Consider the following 20,838-nt stretch of genomic DNA (forward strand, 5'->3'; position numbering starts at 1 on the left):
AGAGGAAAATTATTCCATGTGCTTGCCCAGATATATTCCTTGATGCCATATGAATAATAATGCATGTTCAGAACAAATATTTGTCTACTAGTTGTTGTTGTTTTTAATTTTAAAAACCTTTTCTGTAGTCTATCACAATATAATCAGGCTGGGGTGGAAAGTGCCATCAAGTCACAGCTTGGTGTGATCCCATTGGGTTTTTAAGGTAAGAAACATTCAGAGGTGGTTTGCCATTGCCTGCCTCTGTGTGGACTGAGAGAATTCTAAAAGAACCACAAGTGGCCCAAGATCACCCAGCAGACTTCATGTGGAGGAGTGGGAAATTGAACTTGGTTCTCTTGATTAAAGTCTATTGCTCTTGACCACTACACCATGCTGTCTCTCATAATTAGGATACATCACAAATATTAATTATTAGTTTCTTCAGAACAGCCAGGACAAGATCAGGTTTCAATTTTGTTAAGGTTTTTATTTAAAATTACAAAAATTCTACTAATGTGGTCACTATAGACTTGCACATGCAATCACATCAGATCACTTAAGGCTTCCTCCCAACCCCATACACACTGACTTATTGATGATGAGTAGTTTTGAGTGCTAAACAGCTTGCAGAATGTTCCTATTAGTGTAAATTAAAAACTTCAAAAATAAAATGTAAGAATTAGGACAATGTATTTGATCCAGTGAAGGACTTCTGCAGGTGGAGGACAACTGATTTGCCCTTCCATGACTGTTCTTTAGGACCCCGTTTCCCCCAGCAGCAGCATTTTGGATGTCTTTTTTTATTGCAGTGGTAGATGAGAAAGTCACGTTGGATCCAATCCAAAGGCTGCATATTCAGCCTTGGTAATTGGAATCAAATAATGGGAGATTTATTGGAGCCTTAGATTCCACAATTCATCATTACCTTCTTATGACACTCATGAAATAGTGACTGTGAGCCTAGATGATCCATTTCCCAACATGCAGGAAATTTTTCTCATTCATTTTGGCAAAGATTATTACAATTTTTGGCTTGTGGATACTGGATGGATGTAAGCAAATGTTTTCCTTAGAGGCCTGAATTCAATAAGTTAGTTCCATAAGACTAAAATATATGTGGCTTTTTTTCTTCATTTGCTCCAACAACCTCTCCTGGAGGGCTGGTGACTCATCACAGTCCATCATGTCTGGGGACTGCAGGGACCACACTGCCGGACTTGTCCCACCACCAGGAAGCCACCTGGCTCCAAAAAGGACCATGGCCTACCTGGAAGCCCTAGTCACAAAGGCAGCAGGAGGAGTGGCAGGGAAGAAGAGAAGGTTCCTAGACCCGGGGAAGCAAGCCAGGAATCACCAGAGAGCAGCCAGGCTGGGCTCAAGCTGCAGAGCAGTAGCCCAAGTGGAAGGTTCTGGGTGAGCTGCAGTTGGCATGAAGCCAGGGCCACCAGGGGGAGGAAAGATGCTGCCATGACAACAATGCCTCCTTCTCTCAGGCTGTCTCCCAGAGCCATGACAAGCAAAAAGCAGGTAGGAGGAGAAAAAAGCCTTAGAGGTACACTAGGGGGAAGAGCATAGACACAGCAAGGGGTTTAGGTTGGAAGTCAGGGGGCAGAAAAAAAGGGAAAGAAGGGATAAGAAGCCTTGGGGACCTGATGGCCAGGAAGGAGAGGCTGGCAGGCAAATGCCTGAGGCAGGGATGGCAGCAACTACATGAGCCGTTCTCAGGAAAAAAAATCTTGAGCTCCATCTGAGGTCACAGGACAGACACTGCAGGCCAGGATAAGAAGACAGGTGGAGCTATGGCCCTCAAGGTGTGACACATGATAAAGAATTGGGGTTTGCCATTAAATGGGAAAAAAGTCAAAAAATTCCCAGTCACACCCAAGGCCTGGAGTACACTTAAAGTTGTTCTTTGATTCCTGTTAGGAGTTGACTCCTAACTCCATATTGGGAAATTCCTGGTCATTTGGAATTGGAGGGTGCAGTTTGGGGACTTTAGTGAGGTATAATTTAGTGAGGTATAATTTCAGAATCTGCTTCCTTCTTACTTCATTTTTTTAAAGATCCTAGAATACCCAGCAATAACATAAACAGCAGAAACAGCAACATATAAAAGAAATGTATACATGCATACAACCTCATTAGTCTAACTTCATTATTTGGCAAGAACAGACAGGTTCTGAATAGGGGCAGTCCACCCACCAAAGCAATAGTTTTCTCCAGCAGAAGAACTGTTTGTGTTCTGTTATAATTCTGGGAGAATTCCAGGCCCATCTAGAGACTGGCAAACATAATTCCTGCCTATTTCATTTCTGTGAGGCAAGCAATTCATGTTTGCTGCAAAGTACCGAAAACTGGCTCCCTAGAGTATTCCCTGTTATGGGCATTTCATTTTATATGAACTTCCAATGGTCTTTCTAGTAGAAATTTCTTTCTCAGTAGGTTTGAAAAAAATAATTACATTTTGAGGCCACAAAAATCTTTGTCAGCCAGGGAACTGAAGGGGAGACAACAGCTCTCAAGCATCTCTATCCCACTGATAATGCCCACAAGCACCCAGCACTTCAGGCTTAGGCAAGAAAATGTTTCTACCTGGAAGGGAATGATCAAAGGGCATCTTACACCCTGGCAGTAATGTGACCCTTTGGAGGGGACAAAGATTTGGGGGAGGCAAATGGCAGTTAGTTTCTGTTCCTGAGCAGAAAAGGAAGAAAAAGGAATATGCCATGAGGGGGTGGGCAGACAGGACAGAGGCAGTACATTCCCAAGACACGAGGGAAACGGTGTCCATTCAGCATAGTTCATTTTACAGGGTCCATTTTGCAGGGTCCATTTTGGGTATTTTACTAGAGGGCCATCTTAATGGCCATCATTGCCACTTAGTCCTACAAACTGCCAGCAGCCCAGAAAAAGACTCCAAGGTAATAGGGAGCTTTCAGAATGTTGTAACTCCTAAGCATAAAGAGCCTGGCTTAGAACAGGACTAGCTATAGCAGGGGTAGGGAACCTGCGGCTCTCCAGATGTTCAGGAACTACAATTCCCATCAGCCTCTGTCAGCATGGCCAATTGGCCATGCTGGTAGGGGCTGATGGAAATTGTAGTTCCTGAAAATCTGGAGAGCCGCAGGTTCCCTACCCCTGAGCTATAGTATGCATAAGGCTGAGGGATGGAAAATTGCATTCTTGCACCATCTCTTTGTATTTCTGGCTTGATCCATTGTTGTGCAGAGTATGTGTGCAGGCTTCCCCCCCCCCCCAATAAATCCTTTTCTATTGAAATGATGGTATTTGTTCTCCATACCACATAGACCTGCACCATTTGAGCATGATATGTAAATGGGTGCCTGGGAAGGAGTGTGCAAGTAAGTCTTTCCCATGATAATCAGTTATTGGGTAGTAGGAGATGTGGGCATTAGGTTGAGCCTTTAAACAGCATCAGGGATAGAGTGGTAAAAATGCTGACCTACCAGCAGGTACAACTCAAATTGACCAGATTGGGACAGCAGAATTACTAGAGAGAAGTGAGGAAAATGACTCCAAGATTCAAGTGAACTTGGGAGCAGTGGCGTAACTAGGCAAACTGGAGCCCTGGGCAAAAATCCTGAGTTTGATCCCCCCCCCCCCCAGGCGTGTGTCCGGTGTAACGCACACACACCCGGTCCCTTGTAGCTACGCCCAGTGGTGTATCTAGTCAAACTGGAGTTTGGCACCCCCCATGGGCAGTTGTCCTCCCCCACCATGACCAAGCAATGATTTTTTACACTAGGTCATTTCAAAGTCACCATCACATTATAGAACATGCCCCAACTCACAAATCTGAACACAGCAATAGGCCATGCCACACAGCAGAAATAAATGCTTTGAAAATGTTTTATTACTGCTATGAAAACAATTTATAGTGTTGTATCCAGTCCCCCCAATTGGGGGGAACAGCATCACTTTCAATGTTATTTAAACTGGGGACCCCACATTCTCCTTTTAAATCCACCTTAAAGGGAGAATCTGGGGTCCCCAGTTTAAACAACATTGAAAGTGATGCTATTTTGGGGTTGATTCTCCCCCACCCTGAAACAACATTACTTTCAATGTTTAAACTGGGGACCTCAGATTCTCCCTTTAAATCCATGCCAAAGGGGGGCGATTTAAAAAGAAAATCTGGGGAAATTTGGGGGGTGCCTGCTGTCAGGGGTGCAATTGTTAACCTAGCTGTCAGGGGTGCAATTGTTAACCTAGCAGCACCAAACTTTCAGGGTATCTTTAGGAGACTCTCCTAATGATACCACTCAAGTTTGGTGAAGTTTGGCTCAGGGGGTCCAAAGTTATGGACCCTCAAATGTGCAGCCCCCATCTTCTATTAGCTCCCATTGGAAACAGTAGGTGATGGGGGCACCCCTTTTGGGAGTCCATAGCTTTGGACCCTCTGGACAAAACTTCACAAAACCTGGGTGGCATTAGTAAGAGACTGTCCTGATGATACCTCCCAGGTTTGGTGAAGTTTGGTTGATGGGGTCCAAAGTTATCGACCCTCAAAAGTGTAGCCCCATCTCTTATTAGCTCCCATTGGAAATAATGGGAAATGGGGCACCCCATTTGGGAGTCCATAACTTTGGACTCCCTGAACCAAACATCACCAAACCTGGTTGATAGCATCAGGAGAGTCTCCCAAAACATCCCTGAAATTTTGGTGCTGCTAGCCTAAAATCTGCGCCCCCTGCAGGCCAAAAACAGAAAACCCACTAAAATACTCAAAAAACCCACAAACAAACCCTGCATTTTTGGTGCCCACCACAAGGGGGCACCCTGGGCAACTGCCTACTTTGCCCACTGGGCATTACGCCCCTGCTTGGGAGAATGACTTGTCACCAGATTGATGGCTGAGTGTCTAGATGCCTCAGAGGGCCAAAATGGAATGGGGCCATGGGTTATCAAGGCCAACTGCATGTATTACCTTTTAATTTTTTTTGACTGACATGAACAGTATACATCAAACTTTTTTTTCTTGAGCATTTTGAGCAATCTCTTAATGCTCATTGTCTTGAGCAATAGGGCACATCCTCACATATAATTAGTGTGTCTCAGCTCAGATGTCAGTGGAAGATGAAAGGAGTACTTCTCAGTCATGTTAGAATGGTCTTCCACACTCTAATTTTAGATGTCAGAATTCCTAATTGAAGATGTGGCACTCTGTTTTCAAATAATATGAAGTGATTGTATGATTATTAAGAATTAAGGCTAAGCCAAATCAAGAGCTTTTTTGTGTGGACTCTTAAATATGCAGGTTTTTGTGTTTCTTTGTGTGAAGCTTGTTAATGTTGAAATGGCACCTCTTCCGCTTGTGTGTTGTCAACAGGTTTACTTTGAAATGCTGCAGGCCAAAACAAATTCACCTACAGCCGCTAATGAAAGTGTTTCTTGAGCATTTTTTTCTTGGGACTTTCAGAATGTTATAGTGATCCTGTGAGTTTAGGGACTAATGTGTCTAAAAATATTTTCTCTACCTGTGCATTTCTACACAGTTTCACCACTGTCAAAGCAAAGAAGTATTTTTTACAAATGTAAGAAGTAATTTTATATCCTCTGAATCTTTTGCACTTCCAAACTACACGGAGTGTTACAAAACAAATATTGAACTAATCAGATTAACCAAGATGCATAGAATTAAACACATAGAATTAAACAAAAAAAGAATAATCAATATGTGTTCCATCTTTTGAAAAGATCCCATGATGGCTTAGAAATAATATTGATGTACAATAAGAGCAAAAGCAGGCAAAACCTATATATAACATATCACATGAAATATAATTCCATAAAATATAAAATAATCATTAAAATATGACCATATAGTATAACCAAAAATATCAATGCAGTAGTAGTAAAAATGAGTATGAAAACAAAAATGGCAATCTTGTATCACATGAAAGATGAATACATTGAGGCATAGAGTTTCATGAATTAGAGCCCCCTGTGTCAAAGGCATAAAAATTATAAAAGCAGTAAATCAACAATATCCAGTGTATAAAACCAGTGTATAAGCCTCATATCAAGGTATTCCAAATTTGGAAGCATTAGCTGAAAAGGCTCTGTCTGGACTAAATTTAGCTAACATGACTTACAGAACAGCTCTCAATGCTTCTGCAGGTAGATGTGTTGTACATATTAAAGTTATGAAACCAAAACAAATGTTTTTATGCACAATTGAATAATGCACGAAAGTTTTCTTAGTTAGAAAATGATTTCTGTCTTGCTCAGTTGTGGCTTGATTCATTAACCTATTTGAAAAGATTCAATAATATTCAGTGGAGTCAAAGTAAACTCCAGTATTACGTTCATGTCCCCTCAAGGACACACCCCTTTTGTTCTGAAAACCAGACTCTTCATAAACATTCATTGTCTGTTGTATGGGACTTAAAGGTTCATGCTCCCTAGTAAAAGGAAGGGAATGCAGAGGAGAAGCCCAGTAAGAAGATCTGGGAAGACTGACTGGTGAGAGGAGCCTATCCTATGAATGAACTAGTTCTTGGCTTTTTGTTTGTTTTGCATGTGTGTGTGTGTGTGTGTGTGCGTGCGTGCGTGTGTGTTTTATATTACTATTTATATTGTGTGCTTCAGAATTCCCTTTCCCAGGAAGCTCACCTTGTTATCTTATTCCTGCCTTCCATCATTTTCTAAATATCTTTTTTGTTCTGAAACATGTTGAAAGTTTTGTTAATCTCCAATCCTGCTGGGCTGGGTTGTTTTATGCTCATAACAAGTTTTATAGTGATGCCTTAGTGAAAGATTTTATTATATTGTTGTGTTGATTGTATATGATGTTAGCCAACTTGAACACCATGTAACACAAAAGGCAGGGCGCAGATACATGACTAGGACAGGCCCAGGTTTTAACCAGTTGGTCTGTTGATGTCTGGTTGAGTTTAGTCTTACAAGGATTGGAGGCTGGAATGAGGCAGTGAAAAAGTATATGAGAAATTCTGAACCAAAACTGAGATAGAGAAAGAGGAATAACTTACAATTCTATAAAACAGAATTGGACAATTTACTATAGTGTGGGGCCAGGATCGCGTTTCTGGTCCTACACAGCTGAGTTAGTTTTAAGAAAAACTTAAAATTAGCAAACACCCAAGAAGTAATTTTGAGAAAGATATGTTAGAAATAAATTCCCAAATAAAAGCACAAGACCTCTGACATCAGAAACAAACAGACAGTTTTTACTTAGCAGAATTTTAGACAAGTTACAGAAGGTGACCTCTCCCGAGGGAGAGACACGCCCCAGTGCTCTCGATTGAGAGACACGGAATTTAGATCGTTACAGGAGGTTGACCTCTCCTGGGTGGCTCTCGAAAGACTCACGGCCAGTAGAGGAAGAGCCTTAATTTTTATAGATGCAAAGACGTCACACAATCCATCCCCTTACGTTCCATGTATTATAATCCATACCTCTCACGTGCTACAAGCATGTACCTTAAAAATCTTATTGGTCAGAATCTGTCTCCTGGTCACAGTAAGACAACCTCTTATTCTACTACGTGTTCACATTCCTTCTGTTACTCAAACGCTACATGGTGTGAGCTCGTGGCCCTCTAGGCATATGCAAAGGACAGTAATAAAACTAGCTTGCTGTCTTCAAGAAAAACCCGTTTTGCTAAGTTTCTCCCAGAGAGAGCTATACCTCCAGGGCATGCAGGATTCCTTTGGCTCATAAGACTTAATTTTCCCCAGCATGAAATGTTTCTAACATTTTAAAAGATTTTACAAACACTGATTCTAAGACAATAGAATTATAGTAAAATACTAATACATGTGAATTTCTCCTTATCATTTATGTGTTCATTTAACTATATAGAAAAACACTTTGTAATTTAACTAATCACATTCATTTCTAACCCAAAAACCAAAGTTATAAAATGCATTTGTCTTCTGTCACGTAGTAACCTGCAGTTACAAGATACTAAAGATGTTATCTTGCTTGTTTGCATAGCCACTGACAAGCTTTGACCTACTGCAAAAATGCAGGCTTTGGGTCACTTACACAGAAGCTCCCATTTTGATTCTTTACAATTCTTTGGTTCTATAACTTAATCAAATACAAATTTATACACATTCTGGCCTGTTCCCACAATTGCAACATATTGATTTTGTTTATTATATTTTTATTATGCCTTTTCTCCTGGGAGTTCAAGGTAGCATACATAGTTTTATTTCATTCTGCTTTATCAAAACCCTGTAAGGTACATTAGGTTATGAATACAATTGACTTCAGATAACTGTGGTTTGAGAAAATTTTGTTCCCCCAGTCCAAATTCAATGTTTTGCCCACGGCGCCACACATGGTCTTTTTGTGTATTTGTGTTAATCACTAGTTTTGGACAGTTGTGTGAGTGAGGAAGAGGGGTATCATTTTGACTTTTTAAAGTCTCAGTGAAAGCCAGAATGACTGAAGAGGGCCTTGAATCCAAGTCTGACAGATCCAAATCCAATGGTGTATCTACATTTTTGTTGCATCAGTTCTAATGTTGTAATACTTTTCAAACCTATGTGTATCACAGTGTAAACATTTCCTGCTTTCTTATAAAATATTTAGGAAAAGAATCCTGTTTTGATATCTCACTGAATTATCTTAATACACAGCTACATGCTGTTCTAGTTCAAGAGATTTTTTTTTCTTTAAATAGGTAGGGGACAGTTGTCATCCTCAGACAAGCACAAAGTCAGGAGTGAGAGCTGTAAGAAAAATAAGCTTCACCAAATAGAGCAAGAATTGGCAGACCTATACGCAGCTAAGAAGCATTCATATGACTTCTGTAGATATGTTTGTTTTTATATCAAGAGCATGTTACATGAATGACTTACTGGTAGTCACAAAGATGGATTGGTGGACTGTTACTGGAGGGGAAGCTGCTGGCATACCAGTGATAAAAAGAACTTTTCAGAAGTGACATAAGCCCACTTATCTTAATAAGAACAGTCACTGCAGAAGCAGAGCCAGGTAACAGAAGGAAATTCACTCAACATATTACCTTGAAGAGAAAGATATACCACACAACAGCTGCTTTGTTTCCTGTATCTTGAAATTCCAGCTCTCTAGACTGACCTAATAGTTCATGTAACTAATCACTTTTACTAATTCATTTGCTGAAATAATATGGTATGAGTGTTGCTCAAAAAGGTTTTACATAAAGCTGTGGTAAAATAAACTTTAAAAAGGCTGCCTTATATCATGTTCAAGGCTAGGAAAAAGGTCCTCCTCTCGCATTCAGAAGATACTGAGTAGTGGTATATGTTTCTTAGTAGAATACTTAACACTAAGGTACCGTATGTAGTTTAAAGAGATAATCCAAGGCAAAATATCTAATGCAAGGTATTGCCTACACTGTTTTGCTTGTCAATCTTCAGGAACAATATAGGATTAAAAAAATATTCTACAAAGTTTATAACACATCTTCCTGCACTCACAAGAGCCCCACAAATTGTGCTAAAAATGTGGTGTTAGCAGTTTGGCAGCTGTCAATGTTATAACTATGTACAATACAAAAAATAAACAATTTTCAAGGAGTGGGGATGGGTGGAATCTTTAAAGAGATGAATTTGTTGGCATGTTTACAGGAACTCAGATGAATATATTGATAGAAAAAGGAATAAATTGTCTAATCTTTCACTGAACATGCTGAAATATAGATACCAATGTCTTTTGTGGTTACCTTTCTACCAGATTTCCATCCAAACTTCCCCTACATGCACCACTCCAGCTTTGGCCATGGAAGCTCCTGGTGCAGATCCAACAATAATTTCTATTTACAAAATGAATTTTTTAAAGGGCAAAGGACTTTCTTGCCTCCCTGGTACAGCCTAAAACAGTCTCCAGAATGTTTCTCCTGGGGGACAGGTATCCCAGCAACTACACAAGATCTGCACTGGAATGGGAGAACTGGGCAAAAATCACTCCTTCAGTGTCTCTGAGACTCCAGGATTTGAGACACCTCGTAATGCACATTCTCGTCCACCATGACAGTACAAAGACCTTTGCAGGGGGATGCCACTTGTCCAGGAGAGGCACTTTTTTCAGCAAGCTACAATGGAGTACAGGATATATGTATGTTTATAAGTGTTAGGCAGTCCTGCTTCGATCACCACGTCATTTATGAATCTCATCACCTTGAATGGCCCCATGAATTTGTATGGCCCCATGAATTTCATTTGCTGACTGTAGAGATCTTTGGGAGCCATATCGGGGATGGGGCGGTATAAAAGCCCAATAAAATAAATAAATAAATAAATATCGGGAGAGATAGTCCCATAGATACACAGCCCCAGATTATTAGGGGCCTTGAAGGCTAACGCCAAAACCTTCAGATCAGATCAAGATATTGATCAGATATTCTACCTGGAGCCAGTGCAGCTGGTAGAGCACAAATTGAATGTGTGCATACCAAGGAGTCCTGGTGAGGACCAATGACATTACATTCTGCACCAGCTGGAGTTTCTGGAGGAGACACGAGAATAGTCCTGTGTAGAGTGAGTTATAGTAGTTTAGTGTAGAGGTGATGTTTGCATCTGTCAATGAGCAATGAGCACAGCCACTGCAAGGCTGAACCCTGAATTGAAACATCAGCGAGATGGTTGGTCAAGATGTCTTGCTCAACCAAGTTGAACTCTGCTGTCAGATCAAACAATAATAACTGCTGACCCACCTCAGTTCAGGTGTTTACAGAGGTCATCCGTTAGAGTGGTCAGAGCTATTTCCATCCCATGGTCAGCACAAAAAATGGATTAGAATGGATCCAAGACAGATGCTTTGAGTCTTTCTAATCTAAGCTTTATTCAAAGTATTTTCTAAGATTTTTCTTGAATAGTCCCATAAAATTAGATGGTACTATGATCGGTGTGAACTTTTCATAGCTCTTAATGTAGTCTGCTCACCAACCTTACCTATGATTTATGAACGCTCAAAAATAATGTCCATATAATTCTTCAACATTTCTAAATTAGCTCCCTTTTTTATGTGTGAAAAGTTTCACATTGCTGATTGGGAACTGTAATGAGCAGTGGTGTTCCTAGGCAAACTGGCACCCTGGGCAAAACCTGAGTTGGATGCCCCCCCACATGGGTGGCCACCCTCCCCCACCTGGGGCCAGGGCGGGGGAGGCGGTGTTTTTACCCCTCCCTGCCACCGCTGCTGCAGTTTTTCTGGTTCGAGGCAGGAACAGAGGCAGACCCCTACGAGTGCCCCTCCCACTCACTCAACCCAGCCAGCTGTGCAGGCGTCGTCATCGCTTGGGATCCAAGCTGAGGCACTGCTCCTCCTCCTGGCCAGGCGAGCGCAGCTCTCTGCAAGAACCAGCTGCTCTCCTCCTCCCCAGGCGCAGATCCAGGACCAACGCTCTGGACAGAGGAGGGAGAAGAGGAGGCGCCGCGCCACTGGGGAAGGGAGGGGTGGGGAGATCCCCTTGGAGGTCCCCAGACCAGCCTGCAGCTTTACCCACTGGGGGGAGGGGGCACAGAGGAGGGGGAGGGGGCACGGAGATCCCCTTGGAGGTCCCCAGACCAGCCTCAGACACAGCGTGGGGCAGACCCCAAGCCAGGCATGCCAGAGTGGCCAGGCTGCATGGGGTTGGAGATATTGCATCCAGCACCTAACAATTTGTAAAAATAAACTAAATCAAGCGGTGCACAAATCGAAGCCCCTGCCTGGGTGAAGGCGGGTGGGGGCTTGACTGACAGTACCTGTTTCTCCATAGCAACTTTTCCCTTCTGCCAGCCACCCCCCCTCCCCACCCTGCAGCACCTTCCTTTAGGCAAAAATCTTTGCCTTTAAAACTCACCTTTGCTTCACAGCCATTCAAGGCAAGGGTGCCCTCTCCCAACAAAGTAGGAAAGAGCCAAGCTGGGTCCAGGAGGACTCCTCGCCTTCCAACCCCACCTCCCTTCTCAAATCTCCCCAGGTCCTCCAGCTTTAACCCGATGCCTCCCCATCCCTGGAAAGGAAGCCCTTGCAAACTGCCTGTGTCAGGGCTGTTCCTCCTCCTTTGCAACTACAAGCCCCGTTGACCCCCATGGGATTGAATCCCCAGGAAAGCATGCATGGGGAAGCACTGGGCTCAGGGAGCCCAGAGTGGCGCCATCAGGCAGGTTGGAGGTTGAAGGGGGGAGGGAGGGGGTCTCCTGCAACTTCACCATCATGGCATTCTCTCCCCCCAGTTGCCCTGGTTGTTTCCAGGGCTGGAGACCAGCCTTGCCTCACCTCGCCCCCTCCCCTCTCCTTCCCTGATGCATCAGAACCCCCTTAATATTTCCAGAAGTTCCCCCAACTCCTTCTGGCATCAGAGGCTCATTGGTTGTGAGCAGTGGTGCTGAGATGGTGGGCTTGGAAGGACACGCAACAGCTCCGAGTTCTCGTCCACGTCCAACCTCACTAGGCTTCTTCAAAACTCTTTTCCCGGTGTGATCGCAGCATGGCCAAGACAGGGGCGAAGCTCCTCTATCGGCCATGTGTGACCGCAGCCTCTGCCGGCCAAGCTGTGTGGGCTCCCGAACCTGCCTCAATCACTGACTCCTTCTACTTCCCCAACCTGTGGGCCAACGGGAGCCAAGCCACCAGCTGGCGGCTTCATTGCTGGCCCTCGCCTACGGCTGCAAAAGGCTGGCTGCTGCTCCGTTCCAGCAGCCAGCATCTATGAATTTCTTAAAGGAGCAATTCCCCAAAGATTGCTTAAAGGGGAAAGCAATCTTTAAGCAATCTTTGGAGAATTGCCCTTTTAAGAAACTCATAGATAGTGGCTCAGGCTGAGCAAGAGCGGCAGCCTAAAGCGAAGCCTGAGCCACGGGTGAATGAAGGGGATGTGTGGGGCGCTGACAGGCTGACAGGCGGGTGGGGGGTATGGGGGAAGGAGCCTGCTGGATCATGGATGCCCCCACAACTCTGACCTGCAGGCTGCTCGGCTTGTGCCGGCCACAGTCCGGAGTGGGTGGGGCCGCTCAGAAATTTTGTTGCCCCTTATGTGACCTACAATTTCTACGCCCAAGGCAGCTGCCCATTTTGCCCAATGGCCGGTCCACCTCTGGTAATGAGGGTATGGGGGAAGGAAACGTATTGCAATGATGAAAAAGCTGGGATTTTAAAAATCACCAGGGTTCACGAGTGACATTTTTTCCAATTTCCACACACAGAGCTTTCATTGTTGTAAAAATAAGCTGTAGAAATTGAAATTGTGAACTTATGATAGATCTCAGGCAATATCAGTAGTCAGAATCTGGCATTAAGATTTTCTTGAAAAAAGGACAACTAATTGTTTCTATGCATATAATTTATGTATTCCAAAAATACTACTTCAAGGATAGACATGGTAGAGGAACCAGCCATTAGACTGACTGTGTAAGGGACAAAATGCTTTACCAGAAATGTCTCAGGAAAGGCAAGAGGAAGCGAGAAGCATGTCTTGATATCTCCTTCTGTCAGAGTTTCATTTAATCATCAGATAACTCTCTTTTCCTCAGCTGGTTACAACTAGACTCTGGCATCATTTCAGAACTGCCTTACCTGGTTACTTCAGTAACATGACAATTCTAATATTTAACAAGTTAGTAGAGTCTGGAAGGCTAAAAGAAAAAGCGTTATAACTATGAGTCAATATTTGTAAAGAACTCCAACAAAGTGCTTCATGAAACAAACAAATTAAGGGTAACAGAAGTTTTGGCAGTAAGCCAAACAGATTGAATAAACAGCAGCATTAAGCTCTTAAGTATCTTGCCTAAAGATCATATGTGGAATTTGCATATGTTAAACTCTATCATACCCTAGTTGTATTTTAGGAGCATCTGGCAGGACATGGTTGGAAACAAAATTCTGGATTATACCAGCCTTTTGGTCTGATCAAGCATTTGAAAATTGAAGTATTAGCACAGGTTGCTTCTCAAATCTGACATCATTATGATCTAGGAATTCATTCATCTCTATGGCTTCTTCTTTTTTACCATACTCATATGCAATTCCTAGAGCACTGTGACATTGTGGATATTAGTAGGCAGTGACGTCACTCCCTGCTTCTGCTGGAACAAAGAGGCCCAGCAGGGCCTGTGGGCAGTATGGCAACTCCATTAAAGGAGACTGAATAGTGTCAAAGGCATGGTTAATCACAGAAAAGAAAATGAAGTAAAATATAGCTAACTTCTACATGCGTGAGCATTAGCTATAACATTGTTGACTATAAAGCTATCATTCTTCAACTGGATACAAATTTCCCAGGATGTAATAATTCTGACCTTCTCTCATAAGAAAGAGGCTTTCTTTTTCAAAGGGAAATGCTAGGGATGGAGGGGTTTGTCTTCTGGGATATTAACACAGTAAACTAATTTAACTTAGTGTTGCTAAGAAAAAAATATGAGTTTCTTCTATTTATAGATGATGCTGTGATGCTCATAGTCTTGAACTTTTCAGCAGACCTCCCATCAAGAAATAGGAGGACACACCAGAAGTGCCCAGGTATGGTGTATGGTGGGAAACATTTTACTTTCATTGGTCTCGTTACAAAAGAGCTAGTATTTCTTCAATTTCACATTCCCCCAGTCCCCAGCCCCATGATACACTCCTCATTTAAGACATGATTATGCATGTTATACATTTCAGCTTTACAAAGCACATTTTTGAGATGCAGTAACATCAGAAAACTCATTAGTCACATGGTTTTTCTTTCCCTGTACCTGTCTTCCCTGTACAATCTCTGTTTCTCAATTGGATTTAATTAAACTGTAGCACATCAGAAAACAAAACATTGGCACAGAGGAATTACATGTCAAATAACTTTTTTTTGTTTCATACTAGAATACTCACTGTCACTATTGTATATTGATTCAAATGTGATTTGATTCAAATATTGAAAAACATTTCACCACTCTCAGAGAAGTAGCATTGTCTTTTACTCTGCTCTGTTATACCTACAGTCTGTATCCTGTTTGCAGAATCAACAGAAGAATTGTGGTCTAGAAGTGGTACTCCATTTGAGGCCCTCAGTAGAAGTTTAAGGAGTTTGTCCCTAGAAGGTGTCAGCTGAGTAGATGGTTAAGTTGTTTCACTGTGGTTTTCCACACCGACCATATATCCTGGGACCATACATCCCAGTTTGGACATGACTTCCGGGTCTAACTCGGGTTTCCGGGTCTAACTCGGGCCCACCCTACAAGATGTCCCTCATTCCGTGGCTTTCAGAAAACAATAAATTGGTGGTTCTTTTTTGAAAAACCCACTCTGATTCTGCACCCATACAAACATTGTGGGAGATGGACCAGTTTATTTTTCTCACCTTGCCGCCTGCAGCCAATCAAGGCGTCAGAAAAACGTTACACTTCACTCATGTGCAGCAACATTGGCAAGGAAAATGAAACTAAACCGGGGCTGTGCATAATCACCGGGTGTTCTTCCTCCTGGCCTGAACGTGCTGATGGACTGCTGTGTGGAGGGAGAAACTGAGATACAAACATCCCGGTATGCATGACCCTAGTTTTCCCCCGGGATATTATGTTAATCCAGAAAATGCCTTCGTATACACCATCAGTTCCCAGGACCATTATCACTTTCAGATTCTTATTCCTTTTGTTACTTTCTGGAATGGGGAGCTAAGCAGGAGCATAAAAAATATCTGATGAGCAGGGAGCAGCTGCCAGTTTGTTTGGAGTAATGGATAGGAGGATTTTTAAAACAAGAATGAGTTTAATTTCACAGTTAGATTTAATGGTGAGAACATTTTCCATCATTGGGGGCAATCAGTAGCTTGGGGATTATTTTGATCAGGAAAAAAACCCCTGAGAAAATGGGTTCAATGGCAGTGCTGCTTCCCAAAACAGTTTGTTTTGTTTTTAAGAAACAATGTTGGGAGATTATGGGTCACCTGCATAATGTGTAGTTTGGCTGTTAGTTATGAAATTAAATGGCAAACTTGTTCCTAATTTACAATTCAAAGCATTCTTTAATGATCTCTTTATTCCTCTCATAAATAACATCAAGGTTTTCAGTGCACTCTTTCTTTCCAGTGTGATCAAGTTGCCCATGATAGTCGTGGAAATCCATCTCATTAAGGGGATGGTGATTTCAAGAGGTCAAAGCATTGCCTGTCATTGAAAACTAGGTCTCTGAAAAGCTGCCTTACAAAGAGGGGTCTACTTACAATGTGGATTGTCTACATATATCTGTTAAGTGCCTGAAGGTCAGGCCTGGCAAAGGAGATGAAAGTCAAGAAAATGAATGTAGCCTGATTGAACAATTGACAGAATGTTGAGGGGCATAAGGGAAATTTCTTGAGAAAGTGAATGGTTGTTTTGTTTTATGAGAAACTTTTCTGAAGAGGAGTTTCCTTATAGTTCTTGATTTATTTTTGATGACTTCCATGCCTGACTTGGGGCTAACAAAAGGAAACTTGATGACAGGCCCACCTAGTCTGTTGCTCAATTAATTGCCAGGCTTTGTTGCTAAAATCCTTTCATGATAGTTCTGATGTTTCAGAAAAAAAGCTGAGGCCTGGGCAGTGCAATCCAGAGGATAGGCCCAAATCCCCCTCTGGATGCAGTGTGAGCTTCTGCTGGTGTAAATGCCCTCTCTGAGGCACTTACACTGGGGGGGGGGGCAAATCTGCCTGTGGAGGGGCAAATCCACTGGCACTCGGCCACTGCAGCACCCCACAAAGCTCAGCCACCACTCCTGGCCTCACACCAGCATTTCCATGCTGTCCCTAGCTTCACTGGCATTCTAGGGATTGTTCTAGGGGCATTCCAAGGGGCAGGGCAAACCTTAGTCAGCCTCCAGACCACTCTTGGCCCCCGTATGCCAGTGGAGCTGCCAGCGGCGATATGCCGTGATTTATGCAGCAAATCACTATTCTCCCCTATGGGGGTGTTGGAGGTTTTTTTAAAAACACACACACAACTTTTTTTGGCTTCCTGCACTGCGGGAAGGCCCTGTGGAGCGGGTGGAGTGGTGTTCCTCCAGTGCTGTCCCCATCTTCTTTAGCTCTGGATTGTGCGGACTATAACATATGTGTATGGGGCGGGGGGGTGGGGGGTAAGCAAATATAGATACTTCAGTCCTATAAGCTTATTTAGTTAACAAGGAAGATGTGAATAATTTCATGTTCTTGCTTGTCCAGCCACGATGTTTGAACCCATATCAACATGTGTAAAATATTTTAGTTGCTGTTTAGTTGCTGTTTTTTACTCTGCTGAGAATCAAATCAATAGTTATCCCTGGGCATGTTGTTTAAGAATATGAAAACTACACTTGTATCTAAATCTGCACTTGCAAATTGGCAGAGTTGCTTTGGATTAATACCAGTCATTGTTACAACCGGAATGTTAATAGGCTTGCTGTTCAGGAAGTCTAAGTATCACCAAGACAGAAATGCAGTGAAATTTTTTCAACACAGGAGCCAATAAGATTGGTGCTCTGAACCAGTCAATAAAGCCAAGGCTCAGATATGACAGATTCTGACAGTGTAAAGTTAGAAGTTGTGACTGAGAAAGAAGGACTGTTGAATAATTAGTTTGACAGGAGTTTGGATTAAAGGTCTTTATCGGAATTTCTGTTTGAATTCCCCATCAGAGTAACTGAGATAATAGCAGGTCTACCCAGTGTCCAACTGATCTTACACCCATGAAAGTGTTTTTTCACTGTTAATATACAAAGGTGTTACAGTATTCCAGAAGGGTTTGATGGATCTACAATGTATTTAAGGGTCATCAGAATGCTGCAGTTATATGTAACAAGTGGGAAGTATGCAAGCCTTGGGAAGGGGGGATCCCATCTCTCCCTGTCTCCATTGCAGCTTCAGGCCCCACCATCCACCCCTATTTTTTATTTTATTTTTAATCCTAAATTTTAAATTTCAGATTTTTTTGCAGACCCCAAATCTGAAGAAATACCTGTTGTGGGGAAGTATTCCCCCTGTTTGTGGATTTAAGTATCCATAGGCAGGGGAAATACTTGGGAATTAGATATAGAGATAAACCAACCTGGATATGCTTTTTCTTCCTTTGGGGCATGTTCTATTTAGTCCTGATATTCCACTTCTCATTATCAGTTGAGATTCACCTCAGCATGTTTTTCTTTCCATATAATCTTAGTTCTTGTTAATTTGAAAAGAAAACTGTCTTGTTTCTGCCAGTTTACCTTGGTCCTTTATTTGGGTTTGAGTAGGTTTATACCCAAGCTCAGATTCAATCTCCAGAAATGTTTTATTTCCCACTTATGCTCCAGTATAGTGAGGAAGGAAAATTTTGTAACATATTTTTTGAGTTTTCTCTAGCCTCAGGTTGAACCTCAGCTAAAACCATACAGAAGTGAAGGGAAGGGAAACAGCGCCTAGGGTGCGTTCGCCCTGCCCCAGAATGCCCTGCCATGCCCCCACCATACCCTCTTGATGGCCTGGCCATGCCTCCGCCACTGCTCAGCTCGGGGTATCCCACCCCCGCCCTGCCCCGTGGGCACTACACCACTGAAACCATCAGAATCACTTGTGAGGAAGAATGTCATGGAGCCTAGGGATAGTGCAGTGCCCATCATTTACGCATGCAGTTGTAATAGGGGAACCTTCTGATCTCCCAATCTTTTCCTATTATACTTCTGCTTGCTCTAACAGTTTCATGACAATTTTTGTTGTTGATTTTGTGCAGAACAGAAGTGTAATGTTTGTAGTGCCTGTATCATGGTTTTTGCACTACTATTTTGTCATGTTGTCAGGGTGATGTATAGTTCATTGCATGTTGGACAATAGTTCTGGTTGTCAATCTCCAAACAGCTTGCTGCACATTGCCATTTTTGCACATTTTTCATATTATCACTATTATGTGCATGGGAATAGGAGCCATTTTGATTTCTACTATTAAACAACATTTCTAGTCTAGTGTGGTAATAGTGCTGATCAGCTTAAATCAAAAAAGAAAATCTAGAGTCATGTTTACTGGACAGAGGACAAGTGGATAATTGCTCACAACTGTTCACAAATTGTGAGTGGTAAGTGTGATCTTTAGATAAAATTTATAATTGTAGACATGTTCTTATACAAGGCAATGCTAGACATGGCTATCAGCTGTTCAGACATGGCTATCAGCTGTTCCACTTGGAAAGATCACTCAAACTAAAACCTAATCATTTTTGGAGATTCAGAGACTGAATTGTTTGATGTACATTTACTTACACATGCCATTTAGTTTGCTACTTCATGCTATTTTTATGGCTCCAGTGTGCTACAGAGGGTAATATCTGCAGACTCTAAACTGGAGAATTGGGTTTGATTCCCCACATGAAGCCTGCTGGGTGACCTTAGAGTAGTTAAAAATATGTATACCTTAGGGTAGTCACAGTTCTGTCAGAACTCTTTCAGCCTCACCTACCTCACTAGATGTCTGTTGTGAGCATGGGGGGGTGGGGGGGAAAGTGGGATGTGAAAACCAACTCTTCTTCTGATTGCTAAGAACATAGTAGTGAAGAGTAGTGAACTCTAATCTGGAGAACCATGTTTGATTCCCCACTCCTCTAAGTGAATGGCAGACACTTATTTGGTCAACTGTTTAATCGCAGTTCTTTCAGAATTCTCTCAGCCCCACCTACCTCATAAGGTGTCTGCTGCAGGGAGAGGAAGGGGTTGAGTTTGCAAGTTGCTTAGAGACTCCTTGCAGTTGAGAAAAGTGGAATATAAATCTAAAGTGCTCCTACTCCTCTTCTTCAAAGTGATGATCATGTCTGTACCTCAGGACTCTCAAGCAGGAATCTTGAGTTTCAGTTAGCTTTTGGTTATATAGTAGATGATAGGGCTTATCATAACTGGGTGTGACACTGCAAATCTATAATCAAAAACAATTAAGTAAAAACTGAGTTTGGTTTCCTGGACTATTTTGGGTGGTAGCTTTAGCCTGCTATCTTATGTTTTCTTGTGTAGATAGATTTTTTTTCTCTGAAGATGTTAAAACACAATCATATCAGCTGTCTTCTAGCGGATGCATTCTAGGAGCTTATTTAATGAAGAATATAGTTTTTGATGATATTTTCTTGGATGATTGAATATATTTTGAACCCTAGGAGGATAGGTTCTGAAGCCTCAAAATTTGCTACTGCTTGCATTTTCTCAGAAAGCAAATTATGGTGGTAAATCTGTCGTCCTTCTTAAAATTCCCACTTTGTAAGACCAGTTTAACGTGATGCATACTAAAAAAACCCCCTCAAGCTATAGGATTTCTGACATTTATTCATCATAGAAGTTCATCAAGCTTTGTAAAAAAATTGGTCTGCTGTGAATAATTTTAATGCTACAATTTTAAAGAAACATTATGCTCTCTAATGTAACTTACTATCTTATTGTCCATTGAAACCATCTTGCTTTGCATATCTGTATTCCTGCTAGCTGCTAGCTAGATCAAAGTGTCAGTGAATCGCTCCTCCATTCTTACTTTTATTAAATGCCTTTCATCTCTCTGTTGCTAAGTAGCCTATTCTTTCAATTTACAGTTCATTAGATTATTGTTTGGTTCTGGACTTCTTTTAATCAATTTTTCAACCTAGGCTATGTGTGTTAAAAAAATCAATGTGCACAGACAATACACAATTATTTATATGACTGTTGCCTCTGTTGTAATGTAATATCATTTAAATGCTTTCTGAGTATTCAGACAATCAAGGTCTGCACCACATGTTCTGCAGTGCTGGAGCCTCAGAGTATTGTTTTTGAAAGCTATTTATTCTTAAATACTCTGGATGGTAATACAGATACTACCAAAGTTTTCAAAGTGGTTTCAAACACTATAGAAGCAGGGAATAGAGGGCCTTGTATTGTCTTGGCTGTGGCACTGAGCCCTCAAAATGTGTCTGAAAAAGGAGAC

At 42.1% G+C, this 20,838-nt stretch overlaps 1 long non-coding RNA gene across 1 annotated transcript in view; it reads left to right on the top strand.

The window, feature by feature from the left end:
* Positions 1-14,420: 14,420 nt before the first annotated feature.
* Positions 14,421-20,838, top strand: part of LOC125427314 — a 33,196-nt gene continuing 26,778 nt past the window's right edge. The window contains exon 1 of the long non-coding RNA XR_007243662.1: positions 14,421-14,461. This is a non-coding gene — a long non-coding RNA (uncharacterized LOC125427314). The remainder of the gene's footprint in view (positions 14,462-20,838) is intronic.

This window comes from Sphaerodactylus townsendi, linkage group LG02 (assembly GCF_021028975.2).
Source record: "Sphaerodactylus townsendi isolate TG3544 linkage group LG02, MPM_Stown_v2.3, whole genome shotgun sequence".
NCBI classification, from domain to species: Eukaryota; Metazoa; Chordata; class Lepidosauria; order Squamata; family Sphaerodactylidae; genus Sphaerodactylus; species Sphaerodactylus townsendi.